Raw genomic sequence first — 17,684 nt, 5'->3', positions numbered from 1 at the left:
AATGCCCGAACGATTTTGTCTGAAACCGTTTTGTTCGGAACTAAACGATTTGATAATTCTAATGTCCACGTTAATATAAGATTTACCATTTTTTCCATCAATTTGCCCATAGAACATGTTAAGCTGATTGGTCTGTATGAGTCAGGTTCTAGGATTGATTTTTGAGGTTTTAAAAAAGGTAATATAATAGCTTTAGACCAAATTGATGGAAATTTATTATTTTGCCAAATTAAATTAAAAAGTTGAAGAATAAATAATTTTGCTGAGTAAGGAAGATGTTTTAGAAATATTGCCGGGATATCGTCTGGGCCCGGGCTAGTATTTTTTAATTCGGATAAAGCATTTTCCAGTTCTTCAAAAGTGAAAGGTAGATCTAATGGATCATTTAAATTGTCATTTGCGAAAGATCAGTATTCTCTATTATTATTTTCCTTTCAAGGAATGTATCACTGTAGTTACTGTTTGAAGACATTTCTCTAAAAGATTCAGCTAGGGTATTAGCTATTTCTTGAGGAGAAGTTGAAATCCTATTGTCAACTTTTAATTTAGAAATCATTGGCGTGTATTTCAGACCAGAAATTTTTCTTATTTTTTTCCATACTTCGCTGACAGGAGTTGAAGTATTTATTTCTGACACATACTTGGACCAGGAAGCCTTCTTAGCTTGTTTTATAATAAGTTGTGTCTTAGCTTTAAGTGATTTGAACATGGTTTTATTTTCAGGTGTTTTATGTCTTTTATATTTATTAAATGCAGTTTTACTTGCTCTAATAGCTGCTCCACATTCTGAGTTCCACCAAGGTACAGGAGTCTGATTATTCTTTGTCTTTTTTGATTTTCCAACGAATTGCTCAGCACTACTTATGATAATGCTATTCAAATTGTGTAAGGATTCATCAATGGTTTCAGCCATTTTACAGTTAGGCATTGAGTTGTCGATATAATTTTCGAATTTTAACCAATCAGCAGTTTCAGTTTTCCATCTGGGTATGAAAACGTCATGGGTCAGAGGCATAGAGTTTTTTATTACTATAGGATGGTGGTCGCTCCCATAAGTGTATTGTAAAACTTCCCAAAATAATCGAGGTGTTAGTGCAGGGTCACAAAGACTTAGATCAATTGCTGAAGAATTTCCGGTATTAATGTTAAATCTGGTTGGAGATCCGTCATTAAGAAAATTCAATTGAAAATCTGAAATTATATTTTCGACAATTTTTCCTCTAGCATCTTAATAAGAGGAGCCCCAAATAATATTATGGCTATTAAAATCTCCCACGATGATGCGAGAGGATGGTATTTGATTGAATAACTCCTTTAAATCGTTGTACGTTATTTGGCGACTGGAGGGTAAGTAAACGTTGCAAATAGAATACCTGTTTGATGATTATATTTCCACGACTACAACTTCCAGATTTGTAGTCACTGGAAATTCTTTCGCCGATAGTGATTTTTTTAATAATGTGGCTACTCCGCCTGAAGAAAAATTATTACTTGTTATCCTGTCTTTGCGAAAACAGTCATATTGGTTGGAGTTATATTTTTTTGGGAGATTCAGATTAGTTTCCTGTAGGCATATTACAGATTGTTCACCAATTAGATGATGGAGCATAGCAAGGCGATGGAAAAAACCATCAATATTCCACTGAAGTAGAGACTTGAATTTAATGTTGACTTAACTGAGATGTGTCACTTTCCGCTTCCGATGTCTCACTGTTAAGATAATTATGGATTTTTTTCCTTATGGACGTGAATTTACGTTTTATGGATCTTTCCTTTAAATGGGGATAAACTTGACTGAGCATATCGGACAAAGCTGATAGGTCTGTGGTATATTCTTTAATTGTGGTTATAGGATCTGTTGACCCCGTGATATTCATAAGTTGATCAACGTTTAGAGGGAAAGGTAGAGGGTGATTTTCTATGAAGTTTTTAGCAGGGTCAAGTAAGAGAGAAAATGAGCATTCAGAAGTGCTTGCTGAACTAATTTTAGCTTTTTTAGATTTTGCTTGGACTTTAGGTGGTGGAAAAATGTTACATTCTTTTGAAGATTGATCTGCTTCAGGTGAAATAATTTCATCAAAGTTTCTTTTTGGTTGATTAATTATATGACTGTCCTTATTTGATGCATCTACTTTGTTCGGTATCTCCGGGATATGTCATTGGATGCTTGCAAGGATATATTTGTTGCTCTGGATACCGATGCTTCATTGTTTTGGTTGGGGTTTAGTTGAGCTAGTGGTTCGGAGCACTGTGAAGCGATGTGTCCTGGCTTCTTGCATCTAAAGCAAACTAAACTGTCTTGAGAAATGAATATTCTATATGTCGTGTTGTCAAAAACAAGAGTAAATGACTCTAGTAGTGTTAGATTGTGAGGACTGATATAGATTTGTCTTCGAAAACTAAGGATGTGATTGTATTCAGGCATAGAAGCACTTATTTTGAGAAAGGTCATGGGGGAGACAGGAACTATGCCGATTTTTTGTAACTCATTGATTAGCAAGTCGTGCGGTATTGAAGGACATACGCCGGAGAGCACAAGTCGTTCCGCTGGTGTAACTAACCTTCTTGCTCTGACAATTTCACCTTGTATTTCTATTTGACCATGATTATTCATAAAATCGTCCACTATTTGTTTATTGGATAAATACATACATATGCGATTATTAGATAATCTAGAAGAGAAGATTATATTTTTCGGTTGAATTATATTTCCAAGTGGGAGAAGGTAGTCTTGAAGTTTGGTGTTTTCTAAGGCACTAAAGATAATTGCTTGGGACTTTAAAGGAAATTGCACTCTCGACGCTGCCGAAGAGTATGACTGTGATGTGTTTATTTGATTTTGATGGTCTTGTATTGTAGAACTGTTGTGTGACTCCATGTTTAAATTCATTTCGATAAACGTTTATGAAAAGTAAGTCCGACTCTGTACACCTGCTAAAACAGGTATATCGGTCTTTACTAAAAGCGGTTATTTGCTGGTAAAACTGGATTTGTGTATTGACAACAATAACAAATAATTACAATTTGCTGATTTGAATGCTAATTTAACTGGATATTATGTAAAGAGTTTGTACACTTACAGTTTATTCCAATATATCACTAAGATTCACAATTTATAACTTACATTAAACTTTGTTAATGTTAAAAATATTCGGAGCCCACATTGAGTACAACATTATAGTTATCGATGTAGAACCGAACTCCCAAGCTAGTATTATTATTATTTCTTTTTGTGCAATTTAATTTTGTTCAATTATTAAGATTATTTTGTTTATGTAATTGACAATTCATCCAAATTTAATACTTTTATAAATGTTGTATAAATTGAGAAGGGGTATTGAAATGTTGCCTATCCTGATCCCCAAACATATTGTATATCAGGTTGGGTACCATGACGGAAGTAATAAAGAAGTTGTCATTCTGTTCTGCACATGGAGCGGTGTTTTACTTTCTCAAATAATTAATTACACTCATTTAATTATACTCTGCAAGTCTGAAAGTTTATTCAAAAACTTGACGGACTAATATTTTACAAAGACAGAGTTATAGTCCCAAAAATATTGAGAGAGAGTATGCTAAGATTATTGCATTCGAGTCATTTTGGCATTCAGAAAACCCAACAAAGAGCAAGACAGATATTACATTGGCCATAAATGAACAAAAGTATAGAAGACTGGGTAAGAAATTGTAGAAAGTGTGAGATATTTAAAAGTCACAATGCTAAAGAACCACTATTACTTAGAGAGTTGCCACAAGCATCTTTTGAAAAGGTAGCAAGTGATATATTAGATTATGGTGGACAGTCATATCTAGTTCTGATCGATTATTTTTCTAAATGGCTCGATATAGTGAAAATTAATTCAAAACTTCTTAGGTGGTCATCAAGGAGTTAAAGAAAATTTTTTCAACACACGGAATACCCTACGAAGTCATATCAGATAACATGCCTTATAATTCCTGGCATTGTCGGTCTACCGACCGATACCGCGGCCGACGACCAGACCGAAGATATTCCGTCATACATACCGGAATTCACGAACAGTCCGAAACGAATGCAGCTCGACATCAGTACTACACTAAACAATACCAAAAAAAAACAATTACAGGAATTGTTACTAACAGAATTGGAGAAATTTAAACAAATTAAAGGAACAACACATCTAACCGAACATACAATAAAACTCAAACATAATACACCGATCAAACAAAGATACAGGCCCCGAAACCCGGCAATGCAGAAGATCATAAACGATGAGATAGATAAGATGCTAGAAGAGAACGTGATAGAAAAATCTAATAGCCCGTACAGTTCCTCCATCGTCCTAGTAAAAAAGAAGGAAACCCTTGACCGCCTTTATAGCACCAGGAAAAGGACTATTCCAGTTCAAAGTACTTCAATTTCTGATTACACGCCGCCTCCGCTACTTTTCAACGATTACTAGATACAATAATCGGCCCAGAAATGGAACCACATGCATTCGCCTATTTAGACGACATAATAGTACTGGGGAAAACGTTCGAGGAACATATGGAAAACTTAAAAGAAGTACTTCACAGACTACAGCAGGCCAAACTACGAATAAATATAGACAAATGTAAATTCTGCAAAGAAGAGATAAATTATTTAGGCCATGTAGTAAACAAAACGGGAATAAAAGTGGACGACAACAAGACAAAAGCTATAGTCGAATATCCCGCGCCAAAAACCGTTAAACAATTACGCCGATTTTTGGGCATCATCTCATGGTATAGGAGATTTATAAAAGATTTTTCACGAACTACAGCCCCTTTAACAAAACTACTAAAGAAAAAACAACATTGGACTTGGGACAGAGACCAAGAGGAAGCATTTAACAAAATAAAATTACTACTGACACAAGCTCCAATACTGATCTGCCCGGACTTCCAGAAAAGATTTTTTTTACAATCGGACGCTTCGAACCACGGTTTAAGAGTAGCTTTAGTACAAACAAACGACGAAGGACAGGAACAAGTCATCGCTTACGCAAGTCGAACCCTAACAAATGCCGAAAAAAATTACAGCGTGACAGAAAAAGAACTACTAGCGATCATCTTCGGTGTAGAAAAGATGAAACCCTACATCGAAGGATACCCATTTTCAATTATCACAGATCATCAAAGTCTACGATACTTACAAACAATGGAAAACCCTACAGGTAGAATAGCTAGATGGGCAATGCTGCTGCAACAATTTGACTTCGATGTCATTTACAGAAAGGGCTCCCAGAACGTCCTGGCCGACGCGCTCTCTAGAGAACCAGTAGATCTGGTTTGCATAATAAACGTAGAAGATGTAGAACCCGACGAATGGTACAATAAAGCTTTAAATAAAATCCAGACAAATCCGCAACTATTTCCAGACTACTCTATCAAAGATGGACTTCTCTATCGACACTTCTGGGACAAATACGATTTAAAAGAGACAGAGGTATCCAACCCCTGGAAACTATGCATCCCAAACCACAAGAGACAACAACTCCTGGCAGAAAACCACGAGCAACCGACCGCAGGGCATCTAGGAATAGCCAAAACAATAACCCGCCTAGCTAGAAAATACTACTGGCCAGGGATGTTTAAAGACGCCGCAAAGTTCGTCAGGAACTGCAAGAACTGTCAGAAATTTAAGCCGCAACAAAGCTTAACTCCAGGCCGCATGCAATCTACACAAATTCCGCCACATCCATGGCACACCATTTCAACCGACATCATAGGACCACTTCCAACATCCAGCAAAGGAAACAAATATATAAACCCATTCCAGGACACCTTTTCAAAATGGGTCGAAGCCATACCGATCAGAACAGCAACGGCAAAATCAGTATGTCAGAACTTAAAAGATAAAATCATTATGAGATTCGGATCACCCAAAGAGCTAATATCAGACAACGCAAGAACATACGATAACAGGGAAGTACGAAAGTTGCTAGACGAATTCCAGATTTCTAAAAGAAACATTTCGCCATATTCACCCCAGAATAATCCAGTAGAAAGAACAAACAGAGTAATCAAAACAATGATAGCTCAGTTCTGCGATAATAACCATAAGAAATGGGACACGAGCCTTCCAGAACTACTATTCGCATATAATACAGCTAAACACGATTCAACGGGTTTCTCCCCAGCCTTCCTGAACTTTGGACACGAACTATAAATTCCAAGTAAAGTCGTAAAAACCCCAAACGACACACAACATACCGATCAAAACATAAAATGGCATAAACTACGAGAAACATTCGAACTAATACGTACAAACCTGGCAAAAGCATTTACAACTCAAAGCCATTACTACAACTTACGACGAAGAGAGTGGAAACCCACAATAAACGACAAAGTCATGAAAAGGGAATACCAACTCTCAAATGCCGCCAAAAATTTTAACGCCAAATTAGCACCGAAATTTTCAGGCCCATATACTATAACAAAAGTGTATTCTAATGTAATATTCAAATTAAAACACGACGATAAAAACCGTACAATAACAGCTCATATCAAAGACCTAAAACCCGCATTTACCGATTTCCATACTCCTTAATCAGTCCAAGCACTTACAGTCAACACCAAGTAGAAACAGTATATTTTAATACAGTTTACCAGTAACCTTCAAATATAATGTCAGACACGTTAGAAATATATTACAGTGACATAGAAATGGACGGCACAGTTACGCCGCCACCATACACCGTTCCAGAATTAATATCACCATTGGGGAACACACCAAAACCTAACACCCCGGGCAAAGGCTGCGAGCCCCTGATAAAGGCTATTTCCAAATTTAAAAACCTTTTCGATGAACCAACCATGGGCATCACAAAAATTCAGAAAGTCCAGTCAATTCCAGTGTCAATCCCGCTGCTCTCACTAATTCCGCCGCAGCATAAAGAAAAAAAATACAGACTGAGACTCCCGAACCGGGTGCTGAGGATAAAAACCAATAATTGAAGCCCCACGAAGGAAGACGTTTTTTTTTAAGAGAGAGGAAGACGATTTTTTTTTTAAGAAGACGATATTTATTTTTTTTTAGGGCGGACATTTTCTATTTCGATGTATTGTAAATTTTTTTTAGGGTAACCAAGTACCTGGCAAGGAATAAAAATAAAAAAATTTTGTTCCAAAATTTTTTTTTTCCAGGAAGAGGGGGTGTAACGATGAGTCCAAGCCATCACCGTTAAACCAGCGTGCGCGCGAACCAACCCATGAAGTAGGAATGTATCGTTAGTAGAAAGGGCAAAACTAATTACCAAGCTCCGCTATATAAACCGCAACATTTCCTCATAGAGGAGAATCGACAGGTGCTGACTGAAGGTTCTCTTCTTCCCTACCCCGGCTTGTGGACGTGTTGAGTTCACAAGTTGTTCCGTCCCATACCGCCGTTACCCGAAGAGCGTGTTGAGCTCTTCACTACCCGTACTCTGAAGCAGTCGTGTTGAGACTGTCGAGGAGTGTCCTATTAACCCGAATCACTTAAGGGACGTGTTGAGTTCCTTTCCTTTCTTTGTACCTATCGTCCGCTGTTATTAAATCGATACAACGTTCCCGTAAAATTTCAAATACACACTCGCTTGCCGATAAGACTAATTTCATATGACAAGGTCAAACTTAATTTGAATAAATAGGCTAGGTACTGAGAAGACTAAACCAAATTGTAAATATGTACATAAGATTTTTGTCAATTTAATTTAAGGAAGACAATAAAGTTTTATTTTTATTTTGAACTCTGTCTCTGACTGTCTAAAAGCTACCCGGATAGTGACTCCCACGAGAGGACATCACAATTTATTAACTAAGAATATCTATTATAATTTTAGATAAAAATATACATTTCACTAATTTTCTAAGTTCATAAATATTCCTCGCTTGCTCAATGGAGAATAGAAATATGAAATTTGGTACAACCTGATTTATCCAACTGCTGGTGGTTAGGAAGAAAAGGCTATGCTTTGTTTCTTTTTACCCTCTAAGTATTGATTGGTTTAAACCATTTTATTAGGAATCCTTTTATACCATTAGGAATTACTGGACTAAGTTTAGAATGTATTACTTCGAGTCAAATAAGCATATTATTTAACATCTCTAGCCTCACGATAAGGGTCTAAAAATAAATATTTATCGGAAAATATAGAAAGGAAAAGGATTTTTTTTGGCTTACCTCTTATAAGAGACCACAAAACAAAATCACGTCTTAACGGTTTGACGTCTTAATAGATAAAAGAAAGGCGGTAAATTTTTTATATCCTTTCCACTAAAAATCGAGACGATTGACAAGTTAATGAACGTTCTCATCTAACGGATATATTTGGAATTACAGTAGAATCCTTGAGTTAATTAAAGTACTTAGCAGATAGATGGCGGGAGGAATTTTATTTAAAAAAATTTAATCGAAATTGTAATGAATTTTCTAAAACTATTGAAACGGTTACACTTTATTGATCATTAATGTCTTCATCTTGTATGATTTTGGCACTAATAACCTGGCTATTAAAGCAGTGTTTTCATTGCTACTCTTTTATCTCTTCTTGCTGTAGGTTCACATTCTGTTTGTTTTTAAACATCTTGAGATTTTAAGTTTTTACTTGGAATTGCTAAAAAATAGTGATGATAATAAACAGAATTACTTTAAGTCAACAACAAGTTAATAGACAATGAAATTTTAAAGTTTTACCCTACCTTATAAAGATATTTTTATGTAAGGTACTCTACAATAGGTACGATGTACAACTACAATAAAACTTTTCTTCGATAATTAAAAATAAGGTTTTTACAGAAAACAACACTAAATTTTCAAATACAAAAATATAAAGTAAACTAAGATATTTAAGAAACGATAAATAATAAAGCAAATAATAAACTGAAAGATAATTATCACGAACAAACTGTGAGAATAAATGGGCTTTGTATTCGTGTGACTCTGGTGACGTAACTCAAACATTTAACTTTCCCCACCCCAGTCGAAAGAGGCAACCAGAGTATATATCCCCCTAGTAAGGTAAGTGCCGGAGAAAAAGTGGGGAGAGAGTTTCTAGGGCCAAATAAGTTCGGAATCGGTAACTAAAATATTTAGCGGCAAATTCAAAATATAGGATCTGAAATTAAGGTGGAAAATTCAAAAAGGATATACTAAATTTTAGGCGGGAAATTCAAAATGTTCCGAATTTTATATAGAAAATAAATAGTCGTAACATAATAAATAAAAACTTATTCTATGCCAAAATATATTCTTTATCCAAAAATGTAGTATACTCTTATGCAATTTTATATACCATAAATGTATAACATATCAGATAGACATATGTTTTGGTACAGCATAACTTTTTATTTATTATTCTGTTTTCCATTACATTAAAACATCAACATAAAAACAGATATTCTTAAAAATTTATTTATTTCTGTAATTTATAAAATTTGCGGAATCACAGAGGTATAATATATTATATAGATATAAGTCATCACTGCCATTGTGGTGGTCTTCACCTGTATCCATGTATAGGAATCTGTGTACACGAAACTAGGTTCCATTCTGAACTTAACCATATATTCACTGCAACCTACAAAATGATATATGGAATTACATACAAGCAAGCAACCAAAATAAGTAAGCCCTACCTGCGGAGACTTGCATACCCATATGGACATTCAGGCATACAATTCATTGAGTTGGGAAAGATTGGTCCTAGTAAATTAGGGACCACTCCTTCGAGCCCCAATGTCTTCAGTGTATATGTTAGAGCTTTATTATTTATCTAATGTATTTTATACACAAACATATATAAATAAAAAATAAACTATTTTTATGTGTAAAATAAAAGTAAAATATGTAACTATGTACAATAAAATGAAAATATGTGACTATGTATAGGTAATTAAAGTAAAATATGTAACTATTTAAATAAAAGTAAAAGAATGGAACAACAAGGCTATACCTAAACATCATTTCTATAAACTTAACAGCACAAGGTAGATACAGATGGAAGCAATTGTGAGAGAGGAGCAGATGGAAAATGTTTGATAATGAAGATATACGTAAAACAATCAAAAGAATTTTAAAGATTTCATATGAGTCCAGTAAATAGAAAACACAATTGTATTTGTTTACAACAAAATGGAAATATGAGACTGTAAACATGAGACATGTATGAGACATTTTTCATATAAAAAATGTTTGCACTTCATTCAAGATTTATGACGTCACAACCCCACAGCTTTGCCAAAACATCAGAATAGTTAGTAAGTGAGGAATTTTTAAAATGTCAACTATTATATTAATAGTAAATACACTTAAGTCTTAAGACTACTGCAACATACTAAAATACAAAAGAAAACATTTTAATACAAAATTATATATTTTAAATTTTAAAATTACCTCATTTAGGTTTTGAATAGTAAAAACGTCCCGCCATTATTTCTTAATCAAAATAATCTATCGTATATGAAAGCTTATCAGCTTTCTACAGACTATTTGTTTTGGCATAGCACAATCACAATAAACAACAATAATTAGTTTTTAAAGCCATTAATCTAAATTTAATATGTATTTATACATACAATTTATTAATATATATTATGATCAAATTGTGTAAGAAATCAAAACATAAACAAAATTTTTACTCCTAAAAAGCGGCTACACTTTTGCCACACTCTGAACTGTCAATAAAATTTGAAGTATTCCCGTATCAGTTGCGTACAATTGTCTAATCTATTTAATTAAAATTATTATTTTGTGGAATATTAGACTTAAAGAGTAATTTCATAAAATTTATATTATTAATAGTAACAAATGTTTTTGGATATTTAATCAATATAATTCTAAAATTTCCAATAATGATTATATTGTAGCGAGATTAAATAAAACGAGCAGTTCGAATTTATATAAATATATTTATTTATAAGTTTACAGTTCGGTATTCTCTTATCAACTAAACTCACTTTTAACAACGTTACATATATATACCAAAGTTACTATGTTCTAGAACATTCTGGCGTAGTTCCACCTCTAATTCGCCTACGTGACCTGTTGTTCTTTCTCTCACTCGATACATCGCGAATGTTCTTGATACCTTTTTAGAGTTGCAACCGTTATATGAGCCATGCCGAAAGCATGTTCGTAACACTGCTCCCCTCTTAAATCTGAGCGTTCCGATCAGTAACTCTATATGTAGGCTCAGGATGGCGGAATCTACAGGACTCTCCAGCTCTGCATGAACCCCTCAAGAAGAAATAACAGTCTACAGACTTTGAAGGACACGATCTCTTCGGGTTAATACAACACACAGTAATTCGTACGCCAGTTTCTCGGAAGATCACTTCATGCATGCTTCTGACAATCTTCCAATCCAGATTTTCTAGTGCATGGCCTATCTTGGGTAAGACCAAATTCTTGATGTCATAATCATCTTAACTCATCCAAACGACCGAACTTCCTATAGAATACAGATGAGATTCCTTTAGTCATCTCAAGATCTTGGGCAACACAGAGGGCTAGAGAGACGTTATGCGGAACACTAAAAAGATCCTGCTGAACTTCTGTGGTCACGCCGAATCTAACACTCTTTCTCTCTGCGTAATTTGACATAAATTCATTAAAGCTTGGTCGCCGGTCATCTTTGATCTCATGTTGAAGGGTTCGTGCTTCTTCTGTTTCATTTGAGTCAGCATATGGTGCAAGACGATTTATGTGAACTACTTTTGGTTTACCTTTCGGCAACTTCTTAATTCGGTATATTACGTCATTTATTCTCTTTTTAATTTCATACGGACCTTCCCATTGTCTTTGCAGTTTGGGAGACAAGCCTCGACGATGTTGTGGATTATAAAGCCAAACAAGATCACCTACTTCATAGCTTTCACTCTTGCATCGAGAATCATATTGATCTTTCATTCTGTCACTGGCTATCTGGATATGTTGTCGGGCAAGTTCATGAATGTTCTTCATTCTTAACTTCAGGCGGTCGACATAATCTTCGCTTGCAACATGTTCTTCGGAAGGTCTGCAGCCAAACTCTAGGTCGCAGGGCAAACCAACTTCACGACCTAACATCAGGCAGGTTGGAGTCTGGCCTGTAGTTTCATTCACGGCCGAGCGGTAGGCCATTAGGAATAAATGGATGTACTGGTCCCAATCTCTTTGATGTTCTGATACAACTTTGGACAGGTGTTTACCCATTGTTCGGTTCATTCTCTCGACCATTCCATCTGATTGAGGATATAGGGGTGTCGTTCTGGTCTTATTGACACCAATCAATTTGCAAACGTTTTGGAAAAGGGTTGACTCGAAGTTTCGCCCTTGGTCGGAGTGAATCTCCAAGGGAACACCAAATCGGTTAAAGAATTCTTTAACAAGTACCTCTGCAACGGTAGCAGCTTCTTGATTTGGTATCGCATAGGCCTCAGTCTATTTCGTAAAATAATCCATAGCTACCAGGATATATTTATTTCTATCATTTGTCTCTGGAAGTGGACCTGCAATGTCAATTGCTACTCTTTCCATAGGACTACCAACATTGTACTGTCTCATGGGTGCTCTCTTTTTACCAACTGGACCATTACTGGTTGCACACAGTTCACATTAAAGGCACCATCTTCTTACATCATCTTTACAGTTCACCCAATAGAACCGTTCTCGAACCTTTTGCAGAGTCTTCGTGATACCAAAGTGTCCACCTGATGCACCGTCATGCAATTGACGCAGTACTTCTGACACTTTACTTTTAGGTACAATCAACTGAAGCTTAGATTCTGTACCATCATCGTTCTCAAAGGTTTTATACAGAAGATCATCTTTTAGCACTAGGCAATTCCATTGGCTCCAGTAACACTTAACTTCGGGACTACATGTACTAATGTCTTACCAAGAAGGTCTTTCACTTCGACGCATCCAATCCAATACTCTTTTTATACATGGATCATCTGTTTGAGCGTCTTGTAGCTGTTGAGGTTGCCATTGATCGGTGGTGATCATTGACGGTGGTTCGTCTCACGGGGCAAATTCGTTCTTCTAATTTAAGATAGTGATTACAATTTACACTGCATGGCCGTCTCGAAAGGGCATCAGCATTTGAATAAACTCTCCCAGCCTTGTGTTCGATCTCGTAATCATATTCTTGTAATCGTTCTAACCATCTTGCCATCTGGCCCTCTGGATTACGAAATTGTAGGAGCCATCTTAGAGCAGCGTGATCCATGCGAAGAAGAAACTTTCTGCCATACAAGTATTTATGGAAATGCTCACAAGCCTTCACTACGCCTAGCAATTTTCTCCTGGTAGCGCAATAGTTTCTTTCTGGTTTCGACAAGACTTTGCTAAAGTAAGCGATGACTTTCTTCTGCCCATCTTGGATTTGGGAAAGAACAGCTCCTATTGCACTGTTGCTTGCATCGGTGTCCAACACAAATTTTCCTGCCTGTCTAGGGTAGCTTAAAATCGATGCGCTGATCAGAGCCATTTGTAAGTGTTCGAAAGCTCTTTGGCACTCTTCGCTCCATGTATATTCTTTGCCTTCTTCTGTCAACTTTGTTAAAAGCTTGGAGATGTTGGCAAATCCTTTGACAAAACGTCGGTAATATGTACGTAGGCCAAAAAAACTTCTAATTTCGTATTTATCTCTTGGTACTGGCCAATCCTTAATTGCTGCAAGTTTTTCAGGATCAGCTGTTACACCATTACTTGCTACAATATGTCCCAAATAGTTCACTTCTCGTCGAAACAAGTGACATTTCTTTGGACTCAACTTCAAATTCGCTGCCCGCAATCATTGAAAGACTTCTGTTAGATTATTGGCATGTTCATCGAAGGATCTTCCAACTACAATTAAATCATCCAAATAAACCAGGCATGTTTTCCATGTTAGACCTCTTAAAACTGCCTCCATTAATCTTTCAAATGTAGCCGGGGCATTACATAAACCAAAGAGCATAACTGTGAACTGCCAAAGCCCTGATCCTATCGAGAATGCGATTTTTTCACGATCGGCTGGCTCCATGTCTACTTGCCAATATCCACTTTTCAGATCGAGTGTGGAGAACCAACGAGAACCAGAAAGTGTATCCAAAGTATCGTCTATTCTGGGCAAAGGATAACTATCTTTTTCAGTTACCACATTGAGCTGTCGGTAGTCAATACAAAAACGTGTTGAACCATCCTTCTTCTTTACTAGCACTACTGGTGATGTCCATGGACTGTTTGATGGTTCAATTACCCCTTGTTTGTTCATATCTTTGATGATGTCTTCGGCTTCATCTCTTTTCGCAAATGGAAGTCGTCTAGGTTGTTGTCTTATTGGCTGAGCATCTCCGGTATTAATTTTATGCTTTACTATGCTTGTTTTGCCCTTATCATTCTTATCCATGGCAAAAACATATTTAAATTCTACCAGCATAGACTTTACTTTTTAGTTCGTTCATCCTCAAGATCTTGGCACGTTTTAATCACCATCTCAACAAGCTCCTTTGGATACTTAGATTTCGACGGTTTCTCATTAGTATTCATGGAACAAATCGAAGCCACGGGAACACACTGTCCGATCAAAGTTCTTTTACTTAACTTAATAGCAGTTCCCTTTAAATTCATAACTCTTACAGGAACGGCATCTCGAATTCTCACCAAAGCTATCGTCGTTAGGAACTCAGCATTATTCACATCTTCGACCATCCTTAAACTTCCCTCTCGGCAGTAACCATCAGGTCTGGTCATCAAAATTTTCTCACTATTACCGGGTATCGTTACGTCACAAGTAGTTATTAAGCTAATAACATCTTATTTGTCTTCATGGAACGGCAACTTTTCACCACTGATCTCGAGAACTCCATCTTTGACATTCAATACAGCCCCAACTTTCCTTAGTAAATCCATCCCCAATATGAACTCGTCGGAGATATCTGCAATTAATACTCCATGTTTCACTGTGGTCTGGCCAATGTATACTGACACATTAGCCTCGCCATATGTATTAATTATCTCACCAGTTGCTGTTCTAAGCTTTACTGTTGCAGGCGATAATTTAAGATGGCCTCGTATTACTTCTGGCCGTGCAATAGTTCTCGTTGCACCTGTATCTACCAAAAATGATCTACATTTATTATCGATACGACCCTCGATGTACAAGCTATGAATTCCACCTGAGGACGTAATTTTCATAGTTACTATGGGGGCTTTCGACTGTTGTATCATTTTCTTGCAATTACGGCGAATGTGACCTAGGTCACCATAATTCCAACATCTGGGCTCGCGTCTCTTCGGCATCGTGTTACGAACTGCTTTTCGTACCATTTCTTCCAGACGTTCATCGTTTGGTTAGTCGCCTTCTTCGATGGTTCTTACTCGATGGCTCCGTGAAGTTTGACTAGCTGTTTCATGTTCCAAGGCAATAGCAAGCGCTTCATCTAGAACTTTCGGTCTTGCTAGTCGTAAAGCTTTCTGTAATTTACTTTGTTTTAACCCATTGACGAAGGTTTCTAGAATAATTTCTTCCAAAATGTTGTCTGGTACCTCCGGATAAGCCAACCGCACTATACGAGCAACATCTGCTTCAAACTCTTGGAAATTTTCACTTGCTCGTTGAATTCTACTTCTTAGTTGCGCCTTGTAGACTTGTTGTAGATAAGCATCACCGTAACGTCTGTCTAGTTGGGTAAACAAGGTCTGGTAACATTTTTCTTGACCCTTAGGAATCGATCTTAGGATATCTGCAGCATCACCTCGTAAAGCAGCAGTCAAGGAAACAGCTTTTTATTGTTCTGTCCAATGATTGGCTGTCGCAATAGCTTCAAATTGTCTAAGGTATATGGACCAAGAGGACTTTCCATCAAATGGTGGCAATTTGAATCTCATATCATGTGTCGTTTCGTTTCTAGGTGATTCTTCTTTCACTACCGGATCTAAGGCTATTGTATGGCTATTGTATTAACTGGTGGTAGCACTTTTGTATTAGTTATCATGCTTTCTAACTGTTTGATCTTCTCTTCTACTTTATCGAATGTTTTAGAAACTTTTTCAAATTTCTCATTGTTCTTTTTAGAAGTTTCTTCCATCATTTGAGAAACATTTTTAAATTTCTCGTCTAATCTTCTAGAAACATTTTCAAGTTTCTCGTCATTTTGTCTACCTAAATCTTTAATAATTTAAGACGTTTCATCCAATCTTTTGGAAACGTTCTCGAATTTATCATCATTTTTTTTTAGAAGATTCTTCTATCATTTGAGAGACATTTTTTATTTTCATTAAAACTGCTTTTTTGCTGACTGGAACTGGAATGTCTCTGGGTCTTCTTCATTCTTGTTAAGCACAGTCTTCAGTCGTTCTTGAAGTATCTTCTTGGACCCATTGCAGTCTTCATCGCGTTCTTCTAGTTGCTCAAGCAACTGTTTTACTGAAAGTTCTACTAGCAGCATCTTTGGTCAGGCACTGAGTACAGACACGTACTTTTTAAATGTTCTTTCATACAAAGATCACTATCGAACTACGCGGATGTTCCCGACGAATAATTTTTTTTTTTTAAAGTTCAAAAGTCTTTTTCAAAAGTCACTGCTGAATTTATTTTCAAACCCCACACCTGACACCAACAGTAGCGAGATTAAATAAAACGAGCGGTTCGAATTTATATAAATATATTTATTTATAAGTTTACAGTTCGGTACTCTCTTATCAACTAAACTCACTCCTAACAACGTTACATATATATACCAAAGTTACTATGTTCTAGAACATTCTGGCGTAGTCCCACCTCTAATTCGCCTACGTGACCTATTGTTCTTTCTCTCACTCGATACATCGCGAATGTTCATGATACCTTTTTAGAGTTGCAACTGTTATATGAGCCATGCCGAAATCATGTTCGTAACAATATTTTTCTGATTATTACACTATGTGGACGCCTATGAAAGATTCGCAGTTCCGTATGGGTTTCATATTATTAACTGTGTTAGGAAAATTTGAACTCTAAGATTGACGTTCTGGAAATTTTAAATATAAGTGACGTCATTTTATATAAATTGTGACGTGCAATCATTTTTATATGAAAAATGCTATATGTCTCTTTATACAAATATCCACTTAGCAAGTGAATATTCCACATCTTCATGAACCATCGCTATTTTTGAATGTTTGTTATGTGTTAAAAATAGGTGCTTTTTAAAACATTTGGATAAACTGCGTGATGTGCATAGTTATGAAACTAGAAAAAACTCCATTATAATATATTTCATTATGCAGATTAACAAAGACCCAGAATTCATATGAATATATCAGTTTAAAGCATTTTAACATGTTAGTTTGTACATGCCTACTGTAAAATTGTTGTTTATTTTTTTAGACAGCAACCTTAAATTGTTCTTTCATATCGATTTGTTAAGTAAGAAACTAGCCTCAGAAACTTGCCTGCTATGCAATTTGCTATACGATCTGTTTCGAAGGAAATCAATTTAGCATCTTCCAAAATAACATATTGTAGTGAATTTATGAATTGTTATGTCTTTATTCAATTTATAATGTCTTTATTAATTCTAATTTAATGTTCTTATCTTAATTTACTGAAGGTTCAATTTTTATAACACTTACGAATTTAATTTATTTTTATTTATATTAATTTATCTTACAATAATTTATATATCCGAACGTAACAATTAAAATCACGAGCGCGTCTTCAAAATCAACTGTCTTTCTTCATTTCCTGAAC

The sequence above is a fragment of the Diabrotica undecimpunctata genome, chromosome 5 (genome assembly GCF_040954645.1).
Source record: "Diabrotica undecimpunctata isolate CICGRU chromosome 5, icDiaUnde3, whole genome shotgun sequence".
Lineage (NCBI taxonomy): Eukaryota > Metazoa > Arthropoda > Insecta > Coleoptera > Chrysomelidae > Diabrotica > Diabrotica undecimpunctata.
This window is presented reverse-complemented; position numbering follows the sequence as displayed.